The sequence below is a fragment of the Misgurnus anguillicaudatus genome, chromosome 20 (assembly GCF_027580225.2).
Source record: "Misgurnus anguillicaudatus chromosome 20, ASM2758022v2, whole genome shotgun sequence".
Classification (NCBI taxonomy): domain Eukaryota; kingdom Metazoa; phylum Chordata; class Actinopteri; order Cypriniformes; family Cobitidae; genus Misgurnus; species Misgurnus anguillicaudatus.
Window position 1 is genome coordinate 23321257 of NC_073356.2, and position 26780 is coordinate 23348036.

Sequence of the window (26780 nt, forward strand, 5' to 3'; positions counted from 1 at the left end):
CTGCTCACACTCTTATTGTCTACACTCTTTCTAGTTTCTTTCCAGCTGTCCACTTCTCCACTTTCCTGTCTCCTGTGCATTACAGCACCAATCTTGTTTCTTTGTTGTTTCCTGTTTGAAATCTCATCCGTTCTCTGGAGGTCTTCTCTCCACAGCTGCACTCGATCCTCCAGCCTCCTTTCCTTCTAATATCATTGCGAGCCTCCAATGCAGGAGAACGGTCTCAATTATCCCCTGCCTGCCTCTCTTGGTATGCTTGAGTTGAGTCCATAGCACTCATGCCAAATTGGAAATCTCTGTATGCGATTAGATTGGCCGCTTAAGCATTTCTTAAAACTCCATGTTCAATAAATTTGACATGAATTTATTCTCTGCAAAGCTTTATGGTAAAGGCATATGTAACAATATGTAAAAAATCTAATTCCTGCAAAGTGATTTTGAAAAAATGATATTACACTGTAATGATATTGAAATTAGCTCTCAGAACAACAGGTACACAACAGTCTTGGTTACTAATACAGTCAACCCAGGTAGTACTTTATCGACTCTATGATGAAGAGATACAGATACAGTAACTGTATTGTCAAAAACCAAATCTGGATCAACTTCCGCAGTGAGAAGCCAACCAGAAAATGTGATCAGCACCACGGACAGTTCCCATACAGGCCTTTCTTTAAAACTGCACCTTCGTACATGAAACGCCTTGTTTTTATTTCAAGATGGCAGCTTGAAACCAATTCCCATTCCCACTTTAACAGCTCTGGGGTGTTACAGGCAGTGGACTGCAGAGATTAATAGCAGTGTCTACAAGAAAAAAACGAGGCCTGGCCAAAAATATATACGTTTACAATGAATGAGAAAAGGAACAGGGGAAATGGCACTTTATCTTCATTTAGAGGGCGTGACTGTCTATACCCTGCACCTCGCGCGAAGAAGCTCGCTGCTACGTGTCAGAGCTGAAAAGATCGTAATCAAACAATTTCTTTGAAGAAACCCCCTCGAGGCATTGAAATACCTGTTCAATGCCAGCTGGAAAGGCACCATGGCTTCCTTTTGACGGTCTGTGGCAAATTCTATTCGTTTAAATCAGCTATGGTAATACTATATCTTGTGATCCTTTTACGTTTTGTTCGGCCAAAGATTTACTGCAATTAAATCACCAGGTCTAGAGACCCCTACTGGTGGATATGTTGTCAATAGAAAATTGCTGCCAAAATAAGAGTGAGTACAAGTGAACGACACAGGGACAGGCCATGCTGTGGTGCTAAGATAGCAGGAGAGAATGGAAAGTCTCCCAACAGCCTTTGCCTGAGACACAGAGATAGTACTTGTTCTCCTGAAGAGGACATGGACTGAAAGCATGACTGACTCGCTCATTTTGTTGCATGTATAATACATTCTCAATGTCATAAAACAAGAAGATATATTAAGTACTAGGCGTGGGGAGGTTCAGTTATAAAAAAGGTTTATGAACTATGAGAAAGTTCTGAGTTTGAGGTGTATTGGAGACAGTGAATTACAATGCAGGTTCTCAGCACATCTAAATGTGTGCATGTACATGTATGTGTATTGATGTATCAGTTTAAGTGACTAAGAACAATGTAAAATCACATGCCCCTTTAGCCCTTTTCACACAGACATTCCTGAAAATACACAGCAAATGCATCCTGTATTTTTCCGGGATTGTTCGATTTTTTTGTTCATTCAACACTGCCATGATTTGCCTGCATCTGCAAGGTCCTGGAAAGACACGTGACCTGTTGAAAGTCCCACCCTCTTTTCTGCGCAGCGTCTGAAGTTTGCATATTATTATTATTTACAGATATGTACCTTTGAGGGACCTGTGTGTACATTTTAGGTACAAAAGTGTACTATATTAACTTACTCCACCAGCATTTAAAAAAAAATTTTGCCAACCAGCGCCAGCATTTTTTATGATTTTTACAAAAGTTTACTGCTTTCCAGAAAATGTTTTAATATATAATATAAAAATATATTATAATATTTAAATATATAAACATACAATATATCAAATAAATATATTGGATTAAAAAAAAACATTTCATCCTATCTATGTTTGTTCTCTTTTTATTACCTCTTAAATATGGGTCGATTTCTTCAATTTCTTCATTAGGGCCATGCAGATTTACTAAATGGGGCAAATTAGCGTGAGAGCGCAAATCCAAAAAAGCGTAAATGGGATTGATAATATCTGCGGGTTATTTACTAAAAAGGCACAAAATAAATAACACAGGCGCTAACAATGATTTCTAATGACAAACAGAATCTACTATAAGCAGCGTAAAGTTCAGTGTCACAAATAAGCAGAGCTGATGAGGTGTGGGGGATCTAACACCTGATGCACTTGAGTTCAGCACCACGGACATCTCAGCTGAAAATTCAGAGTGTGAAATCCCGACTAACGAAGCCAAAGTACACAAAAAACTGGAGGACAAAATTGATGGTTTATAAGAAGTTTTGAAACACCTGGTATTTCTCCTTGTGACTTCTTATTTATTTCCTCCAGCAAATAAAAAAACGCTCTATACCATGCTCTCAGTGATGCCTCTTCTATTAGCAACAATTGTAGCCATTTTAAGTGCAAAATGGTTTAAGATATGCTTTTTTGGCATTAAATAATGGTGCTAATTCCAGTAATATCACACGTGCAAACATTAGTAAATTGTGTTGCGTGAATCTAGGGCTGTGACGATAACCGCGTCACCGCATCACCGCAGTAATGAGATGACTACCGCGGTGCTGAGGTCATCATCGTCATCACCGCACTTTTTTATATTTTCATTATTTATTTATTTTGCTGGTGAAAGTTACAGAAGTCATATTCTGTATGACTTGAACTATACACAAAAGTCATTGTTAATCATAATTTACTATCTTCCATCCTGTGTTCAGGGCTTCTAGAGAAAAAAACAGCTTTCCGCGCAAGGGGGAGGGATTAAACATATATAGGGGTTTATTATGTCCGCGTGTCTGATTATTGTTATTTAATCACTTAGTTTCAGTACTTGGTGTCTACAGAAAATGTTCAATTAAATACACACAAATAGCCTACTGTCACGGGTGCAATCTTCTTAAACATGAAGCCATTACTTTAAGCGCGTCATGCCCAGGTGCTCTGATATTTATTGCATGCCATGGAACCGTACCAACTCACTCAATGCGCGAATAACTAAATCTCAAGTGGATCTCACAGCCACGCGCATTACATTATTCAGGTGCAAGAGGGTGTCCGGGCAGAATGAAATGCGCGTTGGTAATGATAAGAATAGCATAATTATTTAAAACTATAATGGGCAAACATGCCAACTATAGTTATGAAGGCTTGCGCGATCGGCTGTAGACCTATATGTCTGACTATCGTAGCGAGGAAATGCCACTATCTAAAATCACATCTTTTGATGATTAACTATCATGTGGCGTTTGTCGTACTTGGGAGCACCAAACATACCTTTAGTAAAGCATAAAACTTCAGCCCAGCAACGACAGTTGTAAATCTCCAAGACTTTTGCGAGATGAGCGAAGTACCAAAGGGACAGCACAGCAGTCAGGCAGGTGAGCGCTGACAGCGTGACTCGCTAATGGTTTAAACTAATTTCTCCAGCTCAGGATCAAAAAACTCTTATTACGTTCTTGATTATGTAAATGGCCAGCAGAAATTTAAAGCATTGATTGGAGTATCTATAAGTTTTGCGCAGTTATTTACGGGATGATGCAATAGGCTATTTCGTTTCGTATCTGCTTTGAAAAATTCTAATGAAACATATTAACTATAGTAACATGAAATAGTATTTATTTTCGATATCTTTTGAGTTTAATATGAATTATGGAACAGTTTTTGTCATTGGTTGTAACCCATTTTATTGTGCAATGAAGTATTTAACGTTCAACCAGTTGCGTTTGGAGGAATGCGTTATATGCACTAAGTGTTACCCGAAAAACACTTTAAAAATGTCTAAAGAAATTGGAATCAAGGTTTTGCTTACAAGAAACAATGTTAAGCTCGACATGTTCTGTCTAGTTTTTTCTGGTTGCTATTTAAGCAATATCGCTCGAGTAGGAGTGTGATATAGCTCTATATCATCACGGCTGTGATTAGGCCAGAGGCACGAGGCCGTAGGCCGAGTGCCGGAGGCAATCACAGCCGTGATGATATAGAGCTATATCACACGACTCCGAGAGCGATATTGCTTTTATACAACAGTTCGACGGCACACGTTTGAAAAACGAAAACTAGAAAACAACGGAGTTATTTTAAAAGCCTCTTTGTTTGAGAACTACTTCTTCCGCCACGGATTTGAGGGCAGCCAGAATGACAGGTAAAACTTTCGGCTGCTTTGAAGCTCATAACAACTCAATGGACGGAAAAGCCGTTACTTTATATTACCGTTTCTTGGTCACAAAGTGTAGTTTTAAGATTAGTTCAGTCGAGAATGTATTTGTATTATATTTAAATCTGCAGTCGATTAGTAAAGATAGCGCCTGTTTGAACGTTTGCTTAGTGAGATTCGGTACGAATGAGAACCAAAGCATGAGCGGACGTCAGTGTTCACTCGCCCCGCTGACCACCGCCCTCTCTGGGCTACATCTCTGAAAGGGATTCCCCAGCTCTCATGTTGGCCTTGTTTGTTTATGATCGTCAAAATGAGATCAAATCAGCAGTATTTGGTGTCATGATCAAACTATTACTTGTTTTTTAATTCATATTTAGTGTGTTTTGTGTTGTTATTGTTTTGGTGCGAGGTAAAAGTTAATAAAACTATACTTGTATAACGCTACTATTGCTTTCTCATTTATTCTTAACGTGATACGAGCACTCGATTATTATTATTAAACTTTGTTCTTGTTAGTACTATATAAAACGTTTTTTTATAAGTGTCAGAGAGATGTTTTTGCATGCTGCTTATAAATATACCAGTGGCAATATCTCATAACATGTTTTAATAGTCACGTCACGATAAAGTAAATGATCAATGTCCACATTTAAAAGCTGCGGTGCTTACCTGCAGTTCCACGGTGCTTTCGCGTTCTGATGAGATATAGCTCCAGAAAAAAAAACGAGTGTTTATATTCCTCTTTCCAAGTGTTAATCGTCCACACGATGTGACAAGACATTTCTCCCATTAACTTTAACGTAACATCAAAGAGCGCTGATCTTTGACGGAATAATAACCTCCGATTGGGGATTCACAGACTGATTTATGAGCTAGTAAACTAATGAGACACACGGAGAGCGCGTCTGTGTTTTTCCATTCAGAGATGAGCCTGCTTAGGAGTCGGACCTCCATTCACTAGGTGGCGGAATGATACGAAAGGTGAAGCGGTTACTGTGCCGATATTAGCACAATATCGCATAGCTCTTAGCCAATCAGATTCGAGAACAAGAAAGAACTGTTGTATAATTTATGATATGTATTATACAAAATGGGTTATAAACAATGACAAAAATTATATAATTGCTATTAAGTTCAAAACATGTATATAAAAAGCTATGGAAATACATATTATTTCATGTTTTTAATAATAAATAAGAATACTGTTCCCCGATGCTTTGCCGGGGGGTGCGGGGGGGGGGTCTGGTTTGGGGTCGCTTGGGCTTTGGGGGGTTACTGTTGTGCGGTTAACCGCATAACCGCGTGATTTTTTTGATGCTTCACCGCGGTGAGAAAAAAATCCTAACCGTCACACTCTCTTCACCTAAATTTTGCATCTGAAAGGTAAAATCCTAAAATTGCATATGCAATAAGGTCAGTCGCAAAAATAACTAGACCACATCTTTTCAGCGCTAATTGTCCACTGCACATCTTTAGTAAATCCCGACAGTCGTTATTTAAAGATCACCAATTATCGGATTCACGATTTTACATTTCCTTTTAAGTGTGTATTAGTACATGTTAATGATATGCAAAAGGTACAAACCCCAAAGTAAACGATGAAGTGAGTTATTGTCTCCAATGTAAATCTCTTTTCTTGGACAACAACAAACACACAAATTGAAGGCAACAGTTTACTTCCTGGGACTGGTGACGTAGACAAGACCAACATTATCATAATTCCTCCCGCTTGGTCTCACAGCCTGTAAGTTAACTCCTGTTAGCAAGCAAATTTTTCAAACATGGTAAGGAGCGTCATATTTTGGGCTGACGTCAGAGGTATTCAGACCAACCACAACGTACAGATTAGCTGCCCAATCATGGACAGTTTTGTTCAAAATCCATGCGTTTCAGGGAAATCTGGAGCTACAAAAATGTACGGTATGTAGAAAATAATGTTTTTTTTAACCATAAACCACGCAAACACATTGTATTATACCAAACACACAAAATAACGTTGTTTAAATAAATGAAATAGGTGTTCTTTAATGGCAAAATCGTGGTTTAAGTGTGGCTACTAGAGCGTCACCTAGTGGATAATAGCAGAAATATGGATTGCCGTAAAAAAAGTAATTGGCAGGAAAGTGTTTTCTCATCAATGGGGGAAAGAGTTAAAAGGTATCGCCCCAGTGACAACTTTTGTACCTTCTTGTACCTTTTTTCTAAGAGTGTATAGCCGGTTTCAGCAGTAACAACATAAACAAGTGGCTGTCGTGGTCCGCACGTAACTTCCGGTAAACTCCGCAAAGAATAAATAACAACAAAGTTCTTTAAACGTAGTTTATTTAAATAACAATAAAAAAACAACATATAGATTACCTAGGAAACCAAAACATTAGTTATTTTCAATGGGGCATTTGTTCAAGAGATCAGTTTAGCAACTAGTCAGTCCATTAAAAAAATGAAACTGGAAGTAAAGTTCGGATCTAGACGTGTATTGCGTCAGCGCACGTGCGTCCGATGAAACCGTCTATATGACTTTGTTTTATGCATGGAAAACAAATAAAGTTGATTTTGTGTCCAAACTACACTTTTTCCAAAACAGTGAACATGACTGTTTCAAGTTCCTATTCACTTCCATTGTGTGAAATTAATGGAAAAAGAATTAACGGAAGAACTAATGAAAAAAGGTGAACTACCCCTTTAAGGCAAGGCATACTAAAATGGACTATTAAACAAATTAACTTTCTTAATGAACTAAGATTCTGTCTATACCTGCATTAATTCAGGTAAAAAATACTAAGAGTAGTAATTGCCATTGCTATTTTGTAACTAGTTAGAAAGTATATAATTGTTTAGTCTTTGCAGCATTAAACCCACCAAACCTTCGTGTCACCTGCTAATAGCTGCTATTATAAATGAAACATTTTGACGTGCCCTACATTTGTGTGCATTCTAAGCCAGAACAAAAATGTAATGCCAGAGGACATAAAAGAGGAATGGAAGGATTTTTGCAGTTGTTCCCTTTCTTTGATCTAATTCCTCAGCCCTGCGCAGGCACACTGGAGCTGCATGTCAAATCTGGTGGGGAGGCAGGCGGCGTCAGTCAGCGGCCAGTCAAATGGAACCAGAGAAGACGTGTGTAAGCTGTCTCATGAGATACCAGCGCTTTGATAACCCTGCAGGAGAAACTGTGTGTGTGTGTGTTGTGAATGCATCTATTACAAAATGTGTGTGTTAAATGATCCATACAAATGGTGTGATTGTGAACATGTGCTTATGTGTTAGTCTTTAAGTGCACTAAATGGATGTTCAGCATTTGTGTCAATGTAAGTGTGCAAGCAAGCTACCAAGGAGTTTGGGGAAAAAATAGATGTTTTCCCTTTAAAAGAGCAAAACCTCATTTTGGGGATGTAGTATGCAGTGAGAGTATAACAATGCAATAAGCAAGAGCATGGGTTTACCATAGAAAGAAATCTCTATTCTGGCTAAAGATCGCTTTTGTGAACCGGTGTTTAGAGCAAAAATATAAAAGCCACTTTTTCTTTTCAGAAAATCATTACATTAATATGGTATGAAAATCAGAAGACAACATTATTTCACCAAAGAATATATACATGCCATATGGTAATATATAGACTATGCGGTCAGATGTTCGTTAATCTTTATAAAGCATGGCTTCACAACTCATCCAATAATAAATTAAAAAGTCAAAACTATTTGTTTTATACATAAACCATTCTTTAGTAGGTCAGGTTTACGGTGTGACAGCTGTCATTTAATTAGCTTTATTTAAAAACAATAAAAGTGGTGGTAAAGTGTGTGTATATGTGCATACTCTAGGAAATACACTGCAAATATTACTTTCTTTTAGAATTTTTGTCTTGTTTTCGGGTAAAAATATCAAAAAATTCTTAAATTATTATGTATTTTAATGAGCAAAATTACATTTTAGGTTTTTAGACAAAAAATATAAAATTTAAGGGACTTTGTTCTTAAAACAGGCAAAAAATCTGCCAATGGAATAAGACATTTTTTTACACACTGCAAAAAAATATTTTCAAGAAAAAATTGTTTTTTTGTATTTTTGTTTTGTTTTCAGTAAAAATATCTAAAAATTCTTAAATTAAGATGCTTTTTCTTGATGAGCAAAATGACCCAAGAAAATAAGTCTAGTTTTTAGACCAAAAATATCAAATTTAAGTGATTTTGTGCATAAAACAAGCAAAAAAAATCCACCAATGGAGTAAGAAAAAAAAATCGTGATTATTTTTCTTAAAAACACTAAATTCAAGAAAAATTCAAGAAAAATTTGCTTAACCAGTTGGCTGACATTTTTGCTTGTTTTATGCACAAAAGCACTTAAATTTGATACTTTTGATCTAAAAACTAGACTTATTTTCTTGGGTCGTTTTGCTCATCAAGAAAAAACATCTTAATTTAAGAATTTTTAGATATTTTTACTGAAAACAAGACAGAAATACTAAGAATTTTTTTTTTTTTGCAGTGCAGTGCTTATAAAAAGGTAAACTTATTTCAAGAAAAAAAAGAATTCATTTCATTGGCAGATTTTTTTGCTAGTTTTAAGCACTAATTCACTTAAAGTTTATATTTTTTGTCTAATAACTAGACTTATTTTCTTGGGTCATTTTGCTCATCAAGAAATTCCATCTTAATTTAAGACTTTTTAGATATTTTTACTGAAAACAAGACAAAAATACTAAGAATTTTTTTTTAAATAATTTTTTGCAGTGCAGTGCTTATAAAAAGGTAAACTTATTTCAAGAATTTTTTTCTTATTCCATTGGCATATTTTTTTGCTAGTTTTAAGCACTAATTTACTTAAAGTTTATATTTTTTGTCTAAAAACTAGACTTATTTTCCTAGGTCATTTTGCTCATCAAGAAATTCCATCTTAATTTAAGACTTTTTAGATATTTTTACTGAAAACAAGACAAAAATACTTAGTAAGTACACTGAAAAAAATGAGTCATTGAATTTAATCAATTTTTTTAAGGTAAGTGGTTGCAATCAATTTATTTAAGCTACATTTAAACAAAAAAGATTAGTAAAGTAAAATAAAATATAAAACTTTTGTTTAAATGTAGCTTAAATAAATTGATTGCAACCACTTACCTTAAAAAAATTGATTAAATTCAATAAATATTTTTTTTCAGTGTAAGTATAAAACATCCCTGATATTGAAATAAAGGTAGATGTTAGATGTGCAACTCCCACCAATAGCTATGCAAAAGAAGTGACCTGTCTCTTCATTGCCAAAGCTATGAATACATCCCTCTAGATCTCTCTCAAGGTCAATCCCTCAGCTGGGCCATCAATCAAAGCAATACCTCTGTTACATCCACTGCCATCGTGCTGTTGTGCGTGCCTACAACTGAAGTGGATGCAAGTGGAAAGCTGTCACATCGAGTTCGACAACCAGAGATTTAAATGCAAAATCTGGTGATGCGGGAACTGATAGAGGTACAAAATGATTGGTTTCAGATAGTATGCAGTGAATGTAAGGTCTTGCAAATTCACCTTGTTAGGACCTGCCGGGGTGAGTGTGCATACTAGCAAGAGCTTCCACTCTGCTTTAATTAATCCTGTCTGACCTACATCCGCATGCGTCAGTAGTTAAGCATACCAACATTCTGCAATAAAAATCAGCTCTGCCAGTACCAAGATATATGATACAGAAGCGTCATATCATGATGGAGGTGAGACAGCAACTTGGAAGTCCCTGTAGAATAACTCAAAAGATGTCAACAGCAAGCGATAGTATGAGTGAGAAAGAGAGAGAGAGAGAGAGAGAGACAGAGAGAGAGAGAGAGGGAGAGAGAGCATCCTGTACATAAATCTTGGATGTTTTAAATGTAATATGCAATACGTGATAGGAGAGCTGTCACAACCCTCCATCAGTCAAATTTGTGCACTAGCCTAAAGAGGCTACAGTAGTTACTTTCCTGCTCAAGTTTCTGTGCTGATGGTGTTTATTTATTTATTTATTTGATAAGTTATTAATAATGTATTATACCACAAATCCGTTGAATGCTGTATTCTGATTGGCTGAGAAATGTTCCATGGGTGTTGATTCATTTTTCTGAAAACCGCACACCTAACTTGTCAAATGTCTTAAAAATAGGCACCAGAGCAATGTTTGTGGTAACCGTAATATAAGCGAAATTATCGAATGTAAAATACATCATAATGTAAAAAATACATATAAAAAACACACATTTACTCAAAAGAACCATACCAACCAAGCAATCGCACCAGAGATCATTTAAATCTATCCAAACATGTATGAACACACCTTAAGATCCAAAGATCTGTCTTTTAGGATAATACAGTGATTATTTGACATGTGGACTATACAATAAGGTAAAAAAAATGGTCCCTAGCTCTAACTGGGCCAGTACCCTTTTAAAATGTACATTGTTGTACCAAATATAAGCCTATACATATCTGTACCCAAATGGTACATATATAGGACCCTTTAAATGGTAGCCTGGTCCAACCAGACTCTAATACATTCATTTCATTTGTACAAAGAGAGTGGCCACGCTCCATTGCAAAGCGTTACTTCCGTTAAGGAGGGTCCTCTGTTGAAGTTTGAAACTATTGGATCTACCCAGAGTCACTCAGGATCTGCCATAGGCAATCGCTAACGTGTGGTCGTGACGTATATCATGCGCCGAAACCGGCCGGAAACAAGAAGTCCGAAAGATCAGACCAACAAAACTTAGCAAACATTGTTCTTGCTCCGGCTTTAACTTTTGTATATTCGGCAGTGTTTGCAACAACGGACCGAATAGCTTTTCTCACGTCTTTCTACGCTGCCATTACTGAACTACAACTCAAACTGACGCACGACCTCAACGTCATCGTTCTTAGCAACCCCCCTCTGTTCGCTGATTGGACCTGCAGATTTTTGCTGGAGAAAACGAAACTCTACACCGCAGTCCCAGACGTTGTACTGAAGCGAAATGAAAATTAAGCGGAAGCACGTAGGAGGGCGGAGCCAAGCTATTTAAAGGTAATGTCCCAGTAACGGCTAGGGACAAATTGTTGTGACAGTCTAAAAATCTGCCATGCCAAACAACAAGTCGCATTTTATCAGCTGATGTATAGTTACAAAAAAGCAAAAAACAAAATACCAAGTTTCAATATATATTAAAAGGAAATTCTACGTACACAAAATGTTAAAATTTAACATTACGCTACAGCTAACAAACATTTTAAACCCCAGGCCTTAGAAAGATACTTTTCAGCACTCCGATGAGAAACAGAGATCCGCTTCCACACGCGAGCAGAATTCACAACTCCAATATTCCCATGAGCTACGACCCATGTTAACCTGACACATGATATGCAGCCCTGTGGCGCAGCTCTGCATGGGGGCTCACAGTCCTGCTCCGGCTGTTCGAACCCAATAAAGCAAACTTTCACATGGCTAGACGCTCAAGAAATAAGGAGTCAGGTACTTTTCAATTATTAACCACTCAACACTAGCGTCATACTTGAATAATATGTATCAGATCAGTGATGTTAATCAGACAATCAACCCTACCTAATTTTGACTGGCAATCGGCTCATTATGGAAAATAGCCAAGTAATAAAACCAATGAGGCAAAGTGAATTTTTAAAGACACAGTGACGTGCAAATACTGGCTTAATTGAAGCTTTAAAAATATTTAGATCGAACCTCATGCGTAAGCTTGAGATTCGTAGATAATGTTGCTTGCAAAGTAACACGCCGCCTACTGAAAAAACCAAAGCATGCTTGAAGTTAAGCCATGCCGGCAAGTTATTAGCAAGGCATAAGGGAGGTATAAGTTCAACACATTTACTTGTTAACACAAAGATTTTTTGGCCTTTTGAGTGGGCATGTTGCATGCTGAAAGTGAGAATTGATTCATTATGTGAGATGCCCTCAGACAACCTCTCGATGCTGTCACATTCCACCATGGTGAAAGAGAAAAGTGGACTATGGTTGGTGGTCGAGGTATCATTCTTGTCGTTATTATATACTGCAGAAGATGACAGCTCTCAGGTTGTAATTGTTATTGATGGTACTATGATTTTTTTGCAGTGTGTCTGCGCACCAAGAAATCTGTGTTCTGCTACAAGGTCACCCTTTCAAATCCATTGCATTAACAGTAGGTGCCAAGCAGCCAGCGAATAAAACAATTGTTTGAAATCTCCACTGTTAAAATGAATTTTCAGTGAACTCACATGCACACAAACCCACCCCAACATATACATACGTAGAGTATAATCTTTATACGATCACTTCACGGTCACTTCAATCTTTTGCAAATTGAAAATAAAATGGCGGCCAAGCGGCTGGATCACAAATTTAGTTTACATAAAGTAAAGCTTTTTACACATTTTAATTAGCATTTTTGCGAGAAATTAGTATTGTGGGATTATTTATCACAAAGGCACTCTGTTTATATTTCAAACAGAATTCCTTTATGCTGTCTATGAAGTCTCCGGCTTTCACACAGGACAGGGGGTGCGCTACAGTCGCTGCTGGGTGTCACAGAGCGCAAAACTATTTTGAACTTTGACCGCGACGTGAGCGCTATTTGCACTCGCGCTTTGTTCGACGCAACAACAATCCGTCCTGTGTTTGCTTTGTGTTTCACAGAATAAATAATTTAATACTGGTTTAAAACAACAGGGTGCATCGTTTTAAAAAAGAGTTTCATTTTTGGGTGAGACAGTCAAATCCAAAACAAGCACGCACACAGCTTTAACTCCCTCCTGCTGATTAAAATGTCAATGCGGAGGTAAAGCCATGCTGCTGCAGGAATAATAAAACTATGCAGTCTTTCATTTTTAAAACCGGAAAGTGAGCTGGTGGTTATGAGACTCTAAGAGCAAACTCTTTGATGCATCTAAACCGAAATAATCTCATGCGAATGTGACACACTAATTTTAGAAAACTTCAGCTGAGGCTCTGCAGAGTCTGAAACTTGCAGTCGGGGCTCTTCCAGTATAATCCGCAGCTTTAGTCTGGAAAGCACAGCTGAACGCCGACAGAACAGCAGTGGATACAGACTGACTCATGTTTCCTTTCTGCAGAGAAAAAAGTATGGGAAAGTGGCGAAGATCTGGGAAGTGAACTGTGTGAGAAGTTACAGTACATCCAGTCAGATCTTGCCAGGCTGGTAATATAACAAGCGAAAAGTATCACAAAATTCTCAAACTCATCTAGCTGTCAAGCATATTTCACAGCGCATATATAAAATGACTGGCACTGAAATACTGCCATATGAACTTCACAAAGTACTACTCTTATGTTGTGTAATGAGTATTTTTTAAAGCAGGCAAGAGGCCATTACATAGCCGCACCAAAGTCTCTTTAAAGGAAGTGAGCTCGTTTGGCAGGCATTTTGGTAACAGCCCTGGGCGACAATTTCCTATGCTGGTAATGGCCGTACAACTTTAAATGGGAAAAGAAGAAATGTCCAAAAGTGTTAAGATTACATTGTAATTACATCCAATCAGCAATAAAAACTGAAAACAACAGTATCATAAATTTTGTTGCTTTAGCACAATCACATAAAAAAGCAGTTAAATTGCATGTACAAAAATTGCATTTTAGATCCAAAGTCTATCAGAAAGCTGTTTGGCTCTTTAAACTGAAATGTGAAAACTATATTTTACTGCAACATTGATATTGAGTGCTTTGGCTCCTCCCCTTTATAATGTTTCTGGTTGCAGTAAACATTCCCACATCCTATATTAATTCAAAGTATGTTTACAAAACAATCCCGATTTACATGGATCTGGGAAAATGACTAAACACGTTGTATTATGCATGCCAGGCCAGTAGTTGGCGATGTCACATGTATGAACACATAACACCGTTTTCACAAATTCAAATTTTTTGTAGTTTACATGGTGGTGATAATGGTGTCGCTTTCAAAAAAAACTTAAAATTGACCCTTTCAGTTTTCCAAAATGCCACTGTTATGTACATGAACGTCAAAAAAGAAAAAGTTTTTTGTTATAAAAAGGTTTTAATCTTAATTCATTCATCCAAAACTAGTCAAGATAAACAGCTTCACAAGATAACCTGATCCCAGTTTTGTCTGTCTCAATACTTAATACCACATAAGGGGTGGTTCAATGGTATTTTATGCATTCTGACTTATTAACACAGTTATAGAGTTGTTTCCTCATGCTAAATGTAGGCAAAGTGTCAAAAAAGCAGTTGGGCGTGTTACAGAGTATTTCTGTGCCGAATGCACTTCGCCAGAGTTCATACAAGTTTCGGAAAGTTTTTTCCGATTACGGGTCCAGCTGACGTTTTAGGAGTTTCTATACGTACCACTTCTTTATATGGGCACTTCCCCTGGAAAACCCCACCCACCCTTCAATCAGCGGGAGACGCTAGAACTTACAAACATCACATCATGCAACCCACAACTTTGTTTAATTTCAAAACTCAACAATGGCACAAAAGAAGAAGTATGTTTTTGAATGTAAGGAGAAGAAAGTCAGCCTTATGGAAACAATGGATATAGTTTATTATCCGGGGTAGCAGCGGAGTTTTGCATGTGTGTTTGATGCGCTGGAATTCATTGAAAAGTTCCAACCGGGTCATGAGTTGCATGTGGTAAGTAAGACTTCTGTCTAATGTTGGAAATAGGCGCGTGCATATTATATAAATGACACGAATATGCAGTGAATCATAAGTTAAGCAGTGTTGAGTGTTGCATGACTCGTACTCGCTCCTCCCGCGGTAGTAACTCCTTCATTTTTCGTACGTTATCGGAAAGATTCGGTAAAGCTAATCTTTCTTTTATAAATCTGATTAAACTAAAGACTCTTCGGAGATATAAAGGATGTAATAGTACTCTATAGGTACTCATCAGAAATGCAGAAACAGTGTGTGTTATGTGACCTTTAAACCCCATATCCATTTAGGAAACATCTAGAGTCACACAGCTGCATTGAGAGTCTACACAGTCTAATTAGACAACAAAGGAGGTAATACCAGTGTTTACCACAGCCGGTCCATGCTGCTCGCCAAGTTCATTTATTGATGTACCAACCATAGTACCAGCAGCTCAAGAAGAGGCAGATAAGAGCAAAGCACAGCAGACGTAAAGATGAGAAAGCAAAGCACCATGGGAAAGCGCTGCCCTAAAGGGCCATGACTGCTTGGCAGTAATCTTCAATGCACTGTGCTGCTTTTATCAGCAGGTGCACTCTGAGGTGTTGGCTTGGCCCGCTTTAACAGATGGAGGATGATGGATACAATGTGTGAGGAGCACGAGAGCATCCTCTCATACCCATAAGGACGCTCCAGAAGGGCTGAGACAGAAGTACATGCCTGGGTTAGAACTAGGTCACAGAAGTACCACAAGGATGGTAAAGAAATTGCAAATTAGAAGAACTGGGTGACTAAAGGAAGGCCATACGCCGTGCACTGAAAGACGAAAAACGTGACTTTTTCCATTGCCTAATTACAACACATCGGGTGGGCTGGGAAACAGAGACCTTCTGTAGACTTTACAAGGGGGTGCATAATCTTTTGTTTACCTGTTCAAAACATTTTTGTTCTCTCTGTGGCATCAAGTGTTTGTTTTATCCATACAGATCAATGAAAGAATAACTCAATAGCTTGAATAAAAGACAAACCAAAGAAAATGGCATTAGGCACTGTGGTGGTAAATAAATGAAGGGAGAAAATTTAAGTACATGCTTTAAAATGAGCCATGTCGTGATATACAGCAGATTTCCTTTAATCAACCCTGAAGTAAAGAACTTAATTTCTGAAATCTCAAGTATATCAGATTGGTTTGTTTCTGTCACATTTTTTCACCAAGAATCTTGTCATTTTTGACTCGATCGATCAAGTATCTTGTCACATAAGCGTGTCGGATTTTTGGAGGTCAAGCGATTCTCCCAAACACCAAATAATCTGCAACATGCAGCTTTCAAGTCAGACAAGTAAAGATTTTCAATTGAACTGTGCATCTCATTTTACATCCCGAGGGCAAACCATCTTTATTGGATGGCAGGAATTAGCATGCACATGTTTAATGAATTCTGCGAGATGCTTTTGTGTTGGCACAAGACCTCAAATCTGGAGGACTGAGTGGGATTTTTTAGTGAACTGTCATACCACATGCGCTGTCAGAAAAAAATGGTAAAAAATGGTACAAAGCTGTCACTGGGGCAGTACCCTTCAGAACGGTCCTAATATGTACCAGAGGGCACCTATGTGTATTCATTTGGTATGTACTGTAATGATATGTAACTCTGAAGTACCTTTGAGGTACTGATATGTACCTTTGAGATACCAATGTGCACTCTTTGGTACTAATATACCTCTACTAAAGGTACAAAAATGAACTCTTTAGGTACAAAGGTATACGTTTTGAAAGGGTAGCTACTGCACCAGTGACAGCTAGGGACCATTTTTTGTGTATCATCTTAAACTGCAGGGTTCCCACACCTTATAACTTCAAATTCAAGGACATTTCAAGGACTTTCCAGGTCCAATAACCTCAAATTCAAGGACTAAATGTGGGGACACATATTAAGTGAGAGCAAGGTTACATTGGGTTACCTTTAACAACACATTGTTACAATTCCCTTTCGAGGGAACTCGCGCTGCGTCCCTGCGGTGAACTTTGGGGATGCCTCCAAGGGTAAGTGCGTCTGAATGTGTTTATCAAATTTAACCAATGGTGAGGCTTAACGACAAAGACAGGGTGATGTGAGACACAGGAAGTATATCGCTATCTGAAATATTGCCAAAGATTGCGCCATAAGGACGCAAGGAAGTATGGCAAGGGAGACGCAGCGTCTGGTTCCCTTCTCAGGGAACAACAGTTACATACGTAACCCGAGACGTTTTCATGTGTCAAACACAACTATGCAAAAAAGCATTTTGGTATAAATCATCATTCGCATACCGAAGATATAAGCATTTAAAGCGAACATTTTTGCATGTGTGCTTAAAAAGTCTAAAATTTGTATGATATTATCCTACACTACATACAGATATTTTTCCAGAAAACTTCTTGCATAAAATAGATGCAAGCACTTTCAATGACCTGTATCTATGTATGTATATTTTCAAAAATTTCCCAGGGCCTTGAATTTTTTCCCCCAGATTCAGAAACTTTCAAGGATTTTAAGGACCCGTGGGTACCCTGAAACTGTTAGATGTTGGGTATTTTTACACTGGGCTAGTTTGGTGTGGTCTGAGCACAAAGGTTCCCAGCACCCCCCGAAGCGTTAGTCTAGTTTCACACACACACTCAATTTTATCAAAGCCGGTGCACTTGCATTCATCTCACGTCATCACCAACACGCACGTACAAGAGGATGTAAAACACAACGCAACTCAGCTTAATTTTTTGTAAAAGTCCAGGGTGCTTTCACATTCACGCAAACCGTGCCAAAGTTCCATTGAAACCGAACTCAGACCACCTAATTCTCGGGGGTTCAGTACTCCGGTGCGCTTCTGGCTTTCACAATACATTTTTTTATGTGAACTGTGCCCTGTTTCGAACTAAACTGACAGTGTGAAAAAGCCCTTATAGTTATGTTGAATCTGAACTTTTCTTAGTACCAATACATTGCGATATTCTGCAGCAGGAAACACCTTAATGATACTAATAGCAAGAGATGGTTCATACTGTAAGTAAAATGCATGTTTAAAATGCATGCTGGTGGCATTTTATGTAAATTCAATTATTATGTCTGTCCTATACATACTGTAGTTTTTGATTACTTTTGTTTTTCATCTTCAGGCACGCTTCATGTTAAGCATTTAGATGTAGCTAACTTAGCCACTGGTGCCATACTAATTGTCTGCACCCTTAAGGTATTGTTTCAATATTTTTAAGCAATTAATGAGCTCATCTATAATTACAAATGTGAAAGATGAGATTGAGATGACAACACATCTCATTCTGTGTCAAATACATGAACGCTGCCTTTGTTTTTCAATACTCCAGACATCACACAATTGAGTTTGAAAATGACAAAAGCGCAGTCAATAAGACCAGAACCGGTTATTAGGAAGAGAACAAGATGTTTTTGCGGACAAGCTTTGACAGGGTCCTTTGAAATGAGAAGCCGACTAATGGATTAGAAAGCAAGAACTCTGGAGAAATCATTGATCTGAAAATGAAGTAAGTAGCGCTTTTTTCTGGCTTTTCCTTCACTTCATTCCTCCAAAACAGTGTTTAAGACACACTTCAGCAGACACTCAGATGGCAGACTTGATTATTGACAGAAAAGGTCTTTACCAACACTCACAGATTAGATGCTCTTTATCACCTGCGGATTCAATTAAAAGTAAACAACAAAGCTGTATTTGATCCTCACTGTTGTGCAGCTGTAGGAGATGGATGTTCCCAGTCCCACCTGCTGTCAGATCTGCTGCTCACAGACACTGCACATTTATATGCTGGTGTTAACAGAATATAGGGATAATATACAACAAAGTGAAAAGGTTAGTGTCTTGGGGGGATATGAGGTGTTCCTTGTATCTTAAGATTGGTTCTTCCATCCTAATGTATTCTGCAACAAACATTGGCATTTTTTAAATGGGTATGAAACAGATCTACTACTTTGGGTCTATCTAACAAAAATAATTGTATTAATTATTTTTATTTATTAAATATATATAAAAAATAATAACACTCTTTATTCAGGAAATTAGGATGAAGATTTGGCAACAATGATTTGCATCAAACATCTTTGACATATAAGCAGCCATTACCTGGGTCAATTTAATTTATAACTTAATTTGAGTCAGATGCATTAAAACTAGACTAAAGATTTAATTAAATCAGATTAAATTAAATATATAACATCAAGGCTGAACATTTGTAATGGGGCGCATGATACATTTAACACTTAATGGGTCAGTTTCCCAGACGGGGTTTATATTAATCCAGGACCAGACCTTAGTTATATTAGGACATTTAAGGTGTTTTTACAAACATGGCTTACAAAAACTTGACCGTGATTGGTCACAAATACTGTGCATCTTGAGACCAAACCAGTGCAAGATGTGTTTAAATGAAAGCAGCTCAAACATGCATTTTATTCCAGGAATAGGATAAGCCCTGTCCAGGAAACTACTCCTGGGAACTATGTTTTTTGATATTAGTAGTGATGGGGACAAGACCGCCTATGCCGAGTCCGAGCCAAGACAGAATCTTTGAAGGGTCGAGACCGAGTTTTTTAAGGAACAAGTCCGAGATGTGTCCGAGAAAGCAGAAATCGGTCTCGAGACTCAAGTACAACATCACTAGATATTAGGAATATACACTATATTGACAAAAGTTTTGGGATACCACTTCAAATCATTGAATTTAGGTGTTCCCATCACTACCAGTGAAAGGAACTCTTAGGGCCCTATCTTGCACCCAGCGCAATTGACTTTGTCAGTGACGCATGTATCCTTTCGTATTTTGCACTGGCGCACAGCGGGTTTTTCCCTTCACAGACGCACATCGGCAAACTAGGGAATGAACTTGCGCTCCCTGGGCGGTTCAGCGCAAAAAAGGAGGCGTGCTCCGGCGCAAACCATCTCTTATGCTATTTTGCAGTTTCAAAAAACATTTTTAAATTTTAAAAGCCCCCAAACCCTTTCAGCGGTGAGGGTGGACGCAGCGATGTCCTCCTGTGTGCCCGGCGTGCCCGTATTATGCTGGCAAGCTTGGAATCCCCCCGTCTCCTGACATCATTGTAGTGCTTGGCGCAGCTGATGAGACAATTGTGGATATTTCCTCTCTGTTTAACCGACGCTGATTCGGGCGGGTTTCTCCCATCCTCATACAAAACAACTTCTCTGTCTTTGACTGCTCTTACAAGAACGTGTGTCTCCTCGGCTGTGAACCGCTCCTGGCGTGCGCCTGGTAAATCCGTCATAATAATAGCAACCCGCCATGGACATTGCGCCCTTGCGTTTAAAGGGAATGTTGGATAGCGTTCTGATTGGTTTATTTGATGTTACGCCCAAACCACACCTATGAATAATGAACCTACTTCAGACCAACCCCTTATTGATTTGCGCCCGGCGCAAGACTTATTTCTCCCACCGGGAAAATAGCAACAGCGCCCAAGATCCGCCCACAAAGTCACTTGCGCTTTGCGCTTTGGACTTGTGTTTCAGATCGTTAAAATAGGGCCCTTAATGCTTCATCAAGACATTTTGGACAATTTCATGCTCCCAACTTTGTGGGAGCAGTTTGGGGATGGCTTGTTTCTGTTCCAACATGACTGTGCACCAGTGCACAAAGCAAGGTCCATAAAGACATAGAAGCACATCTTTGGGATGAATTAGAGCTGAGACTACAAGCGAGGCCTTCTCGTCCAACATCAGTATTTGACCTTACAAATGTGCTTTCAGAAGAATGGTCAAAAATTCCCATAAACACACTCCTAAACCTTGTAGAAAGTCTTCCAAGAAGAGTTGAAACTGTTAAGGGGGTCGCACACCGGACGCGCAGCTCAGCACCGTGTCACGTCGAGTCGAGTCTAGGACAACTCGGAGGCAGATAGTGTCTACTTCAACATGCAAAATATACGTTAGCAGCCAATGTTAATCGTTAATGATTTGGGACAAATATGATGTTATTTAATGTTAAACTATGTGAGTGGCGCTCTGTGGATTCCTGATTCTTAGCTGGGTGGCGCTACCTGTCGGCGCCGGTGTGTGTATACTCATAGAAAACAATGTGTTCGATTTTTTTAAAACGGCGCTGCGCGGCGCTGAGCTGCGTGTCCGTTGTGCGACCCCCTTTATACTGTAGCTCCATATTACACCCTATGGATTAAGAATGGAATGCCATTAAGGTTCATGTGCATATAAATGCAGGTGTCCCAAACCTTTTGGCAATATAATGTATGTCTGTCTATCTAACTATCTTTTTTTAATCTAATAGCCACCCAAACACAGCCTAAAAAAAGTAGGTCTAGGCTACAACAAGGCAACATTTGGGCTCTCAGTAAAAAATTAATAGACGCCTAAGCAAAATAAACAAATAAATAAAACCAAACACCTCGTAATCACTGCTGACTTTGCTTACATGACGGAATATCATCTCAGAAGTTATTTTGCCAAAAACAACATCAAGTTTATTTAGGCTAGAACTAGGTTACTATGATGGCTATTGGTTGTTAGGCATTCATCTATCACCATAACCTTTTTCTTTTTATTAAGTACTAAAAATTACCCATTTTCTCTAAAAAGAAAAAAATCTAGTAATTATTTAATCAAATAATCATAACATTAGCAACCACAAAGCCAACTAGGCAAGCACTCACAAGCCGTCACTTTAATAATAACATTACAGCTCCAGAAATACCCTGTCAATTTGTCAGTCATAATTAGCATGCAACCTCTCTGCCAAATCGCCTGTTCCTCAGAACTTCAGCTGCAGATGGTGGGCAGCACTGCAGGTTATCGAACATCTTCTTACTAATTCCCTGTTAATTATGGCAAAGTGTGAGAGACAGTCTGTTGTCACTCAAAATGAAGTGACAGCAGACTGAAGAGGTCAGCAGAACCTCTCATAATAAAGAAGCAGCTCATCATTACCACTGGGAAATGATCTTCAAAAATAAGCCTGAAGTTAGACGCCAGTATAAATTAATACAATTAATTTCGACCTGGAAATCTGCTTGGAGAAGGCATGCATGTTAGGCCGGCGGTGAAGAGTCATTAGTGAGGATATTAAATATTCCAAGCAAACAGGAAAGCATCAAATTGAAAAGGAAATGCAATCTGGGGACAAAGAACATTGACATCCTGGGACCTCTGGCAACGGTGCAAATCTGCTTGATTAAGTCAAATGTGCTCATAAGCAACAGTAAATTCATTAAATGCCATGCAGAGAAATGGAGACCACTTCTATTGGATATTAAGGTTTGGGTGTTGATGGTGAGGTGAGAGAGAATCGCTCTGATTTTTTGCCTTAAACTGTCCGTTTCACCAGTTTTCTTGCAAGCGCTACTCAATAATCTCACGAAAATGGAGAATTTATAAGACAGCTCGATGTTTCTGCTGTGTGAATAATAAGAGATAGAAAGTGAAGTCTTGTTCATGCTTCGTGTCTAAAAACACTATGCTCATTTTTAAGATAAATTCCAATGACATCTTAATCCATTTATAACCCCTAGTTTTAGGAACTCTACAAGAATTTACTACTGTAGATTAAAATAGATTTTGCATTAATAATATGTAAATGTTAGTGCGAATAGACTTTTCAATACTATTCAAACAATCTGTTAAATACAGAATTACTGACCTTAATGAGAAATCTTCACCTGAGGGCCTAAGGAAAGAAAATCATTCCTTGCATACACCGTATATCCCTTTTAGTCGGGAATATATATATGTTTTATTAAGGCAGTATGCATCATTAATAATTCGGATCATTTAATATTCATATACTGAATGAAAACCTCTGCATTTTAGAGTCTCAGAGGACCCACAAAACTAAAAGACGTGTCCCTTTAGGACTGAAATGCAGTGATTTGGTTTTACCTCAAGAGGCCTTCTCAAAGTGTCTACCCAGAATGGATGTCGTAAGATTTTTACCTGTGCTGGCCCTCATGGGAACAACAGCTTCGGTCATGTATTTACGAGCGTAAATGCAAAACTGCTGACTTTGGAAACCAAGCTTTATGGTGACAGAGGAAGTGTCTTTGAAATCAACTTGTTCTAGACTAGCAACACCTTTAGATGTATATTTGTCACAGGCTGAAAAATAATAGATCAGTCTACAATGCTTCAGAAAACATCCTTAAATTACTTTTTGTGCTGTTTGTGCATTGTTTCCCATCTGTTATCATTTCCCATCCGAATGCAATAGATATACAGTAACTGAAGTTTAAGGAGGGAATTATAAAGGCATGTGGTTACAAGAAGAGAATACAGTATCTGGATCCGCTTGTTGCAGAATAAATAGTGCTAAAAGTGAATGGAAAGTAATGCTACAATATATTTTTACTAGTCCACAGGACTCCTAAACTGTTTATGGAGTACTGAAGCAGCAGCTTTGCTCTTTAAAATATTCAGATGTAAGTGCACAACAGAAGTCCAAAAAGACTGAATATCATCAAACAAAGCGGCTAAAGTTTGTTCTTAAATTACATCGATTGCCAACATCCAATAGAAACTTATAACATTATGGTAAACATTTACATATTCATAACAGTCCATGAGTTAAAGGGATAGTTCACCCAAAAATGAAAATTCTGTCATCATTTGCTCACCCTCATGTTGTTACAAACCTGTTTACATTTCTTTGTTTTGCTAAACACAATGGGATATATTTTCAGCAATATTTGTATCCAAACCATTTTGAGCACAATTGAATTCCATAATTGATGTAAGTTTCGCTTCTGTTTACTGGTTCATTACAATTATCTTTTTGTAACAACATGAGGGTGAGCAAATAATGACAGGATTTTATTTTTGGGTGAACTACCCCTTTAACAATTTTTGTGTAATGTGAGCAAGCCCACCAAATTTTGTGCTGTTCCTACTGTATACATTCTGCTCTGTCTATTATTCTATGTTAGAAAAGAATGGATGACGTTTCTATTCACCTTCAGGGTCTGGATTTTTTGGTAATACCGTCCCAATGTAATGCAAGCTATGCAAAATAGCTGTTAAACATATCTGACCTGACAGAAAAGCCACAACTTGTCAGTAAGTGTAGCAAAGTGCTATTGCTCATTTGATATGCAAAGTCTTAAAGGTACAGCAAAAAGTCTATATTCATTCTTAATGTCAAAGATGGTGCCAAATGGTCATAAAAACATGTATGAAAAATGTTAACCTCTGGAACAGATCAATTCTGTTCATTGCTTGAAAATAGAATTAAAAGGTTAGCAGGTATTTTAAGAAATTAAAGCCAGATGATATTAAACTGAGCTGCCTGCATTTTATTTAGGCAGCTATATCTTGACCCACTACTACTGCAACTGAAGCACTGTATCCACTTTATTTTTTTATGTTTTATGTGTGCTCCCACTACACTGTTTTCTACCGGCTGGCTATGGAAATAGACGTCTCGCCAAAGAAGGGAAATACGTCACATCACTTACTTCTGCGTTCGAAAATAAGGTGGATACATTTACATAACCACACTGTAGAAATATTATAACAAATCAACGTATATTTAAACTGTTGCCTACAATCCGTGTGTTTGATTAAAGTTCAAGAAAAGAGATTTACATTGGAGACGATAACTCTCATCATCGTTCACTTTGGGGTTTGTACCTTTTGCATACCGTTAACATGTACTAATACACACTTACACACCAAAGAAAATGTAAATTGTGAATCGGACAATATGTGCTCTTTAAGTTACTTTGGTTGTATAGTGCAGATTAAGGGGCAGCATTATCCCCTTGTGACATCACAAGAGGAGCCAAAATTCAATGACCTATTTTTCACATGCTTGCAGAGAATGGTTTGCCAAAACTAAGTTACTGGGTTGTTTTTATGCATGATATGTCCCCTTTAACAAATGAAGTTATACAACTTCAACATGTTTTTCTAAGATATGTCAACTTATCACAAGTCAAAACAAAAAAGTAGGTTGAATTGACTTGCATAATTCAGTTTTTAAACTTTATGATGCATTTTTTTGCAATGCAGTGATTTTAAAGTGGCCACGCTGTGTGAGTCAGTCCTGAATAATGAATCAATGGCCCATCTCCATTCAGATCTACCACTAATATCACTGCCATTGCATGCATCAAAACTCCTCAGTCTCCACCCCCAATCTCCTCCTCCAACCTTAAAACATCCCCGGTCATAGCAATAACTTCCTATTAAAGCTTATTCAACCTTACATTTCTGGGACAGACTGCTTGATGAGGCTATGCACACTAAACTGCCGTCCATCTTATGAAACATTCTCTTATGTAAACAAGCCGGAAGCCCAGTGCACATGACGGCACATCTTTATCTCGCTTTCTCCTTGGTTTTGAATATCTCCTAATTTCGTAGTCGTGGAAAAATACGAGCGGCACATTAATATGAGTAGCGGGACCTACTTGTTTCCATTGCAGCGAGACAGACATGGTCTGTCGGTTTCTCAGTGAGACAGAGATATTGTCCTGACAACCAATGAGAATAGCGTGTGTAATTATAAAACATGGCTAAGCTGGTTTTGTAAAGACTCTGGAAGACCATGTTCAGGCATCTATCTATCTATCTATCTATCTATCTATCTATCTATCGATCTATCGATCTATCGATCTATCGATCGATCTATCGATCTATCTATCTATCTATCTCCACATTGTAGACAAAAAAGAGAGACAATGCACTACACCATGATTAGTGAAAATATGTCACTACAACTCAACATTTTACTTTAACATTAAAAAGTGAAAAATATTTAACTGACTATATTTTACCCAATATGTGCATCTGTAAATGCAATACGGTATTAATATCAATAAGTCACGTCTCATGAGTTCACACAGAAGTAAATCCTCTTTTTAAATAAAGCCAAATGTCCATTAATTTAGGATGGGTAAGAGAGAAGATTAGGAGGCACAGTTCAATGAGAACAGAGGAAGTTGCACTAGTGAGTGATTTTTTCCTGTATTGGCTTTTCCAAAAATAGATCCAAAATACAGGAGGATGGGGCAACCAGGCTGTGACACCAAAACAACACAGTAATTGATGCTTGTTCAGGCAGATACAGTATACCTCAAATGACAAAGAAAGGTCAGCAGAGCACTTCACATCAACAACACCACACACATCCATCTCCCTGCTACCATCATACACCCAAAGCTGCAGAATGATCGTAAAAGGACACAGCGGTGTGCAATTTCTACATATAAAGTATGATATAGATATACAACTACCGTTCAAAAGTTTTTACGTTCAAAAGTTTTGAAACACTTGGCTGAAATGTTTTTTTATGATTTTATTAATCTTTTTTATCTAAAGGCATATGTTTAAATCTTCATGTTCATCTAAAAAAAATGTTAATAATTCTATAGGAATTTTTTTTAAATCCTCTAAAAATAATGGTTATAGTAAGTTCAGACCTTAATCTTATATGTGCAAAAAAATGGCTTCAAGGGCTTTTTAAAAAAATTCTGATGCTGGACACCTTCTAAATTTGGATTTTGTAGCTTACATGTAGCTTACATGTGTGTTTTTCTCATGTAACATTTGTTAGCTTTCTATTATTCTAAAATGTGAAGAAAATATAAAGGAAGAGCAAGTGTCTCAAAACTTTTTAACAGTAGTGTATAACAAAAGCAATATATGAAAAAGTAATCACTATTTACAATTTATAAAATGGTAGGTAATATACTGTAAAACTCTTGTATCAATAGAGAAAAATCACAGTGTCTTAAGCAGATCTCCTGGCAGTAATATGATGTGCTTTAATGGGAAATGTTGGAGTATGTAGT

General features: G+C 37.8%; 1 protein-coding gene across 1 annotated transcript in view; it reads right to left on the bottom strand.

Annotated features, from left to right (window-relative positions):
* csmd3b (CUB and Sushi multiple domains 3b) overlaps nucleotides 1-26780 on the bottom strand; it is a 507791-nt gene that overhangs the window by 359057 nt on the left and 121954 nt on the right. The gene's annotated exons all lie outside the window — the stretch shown is intronic.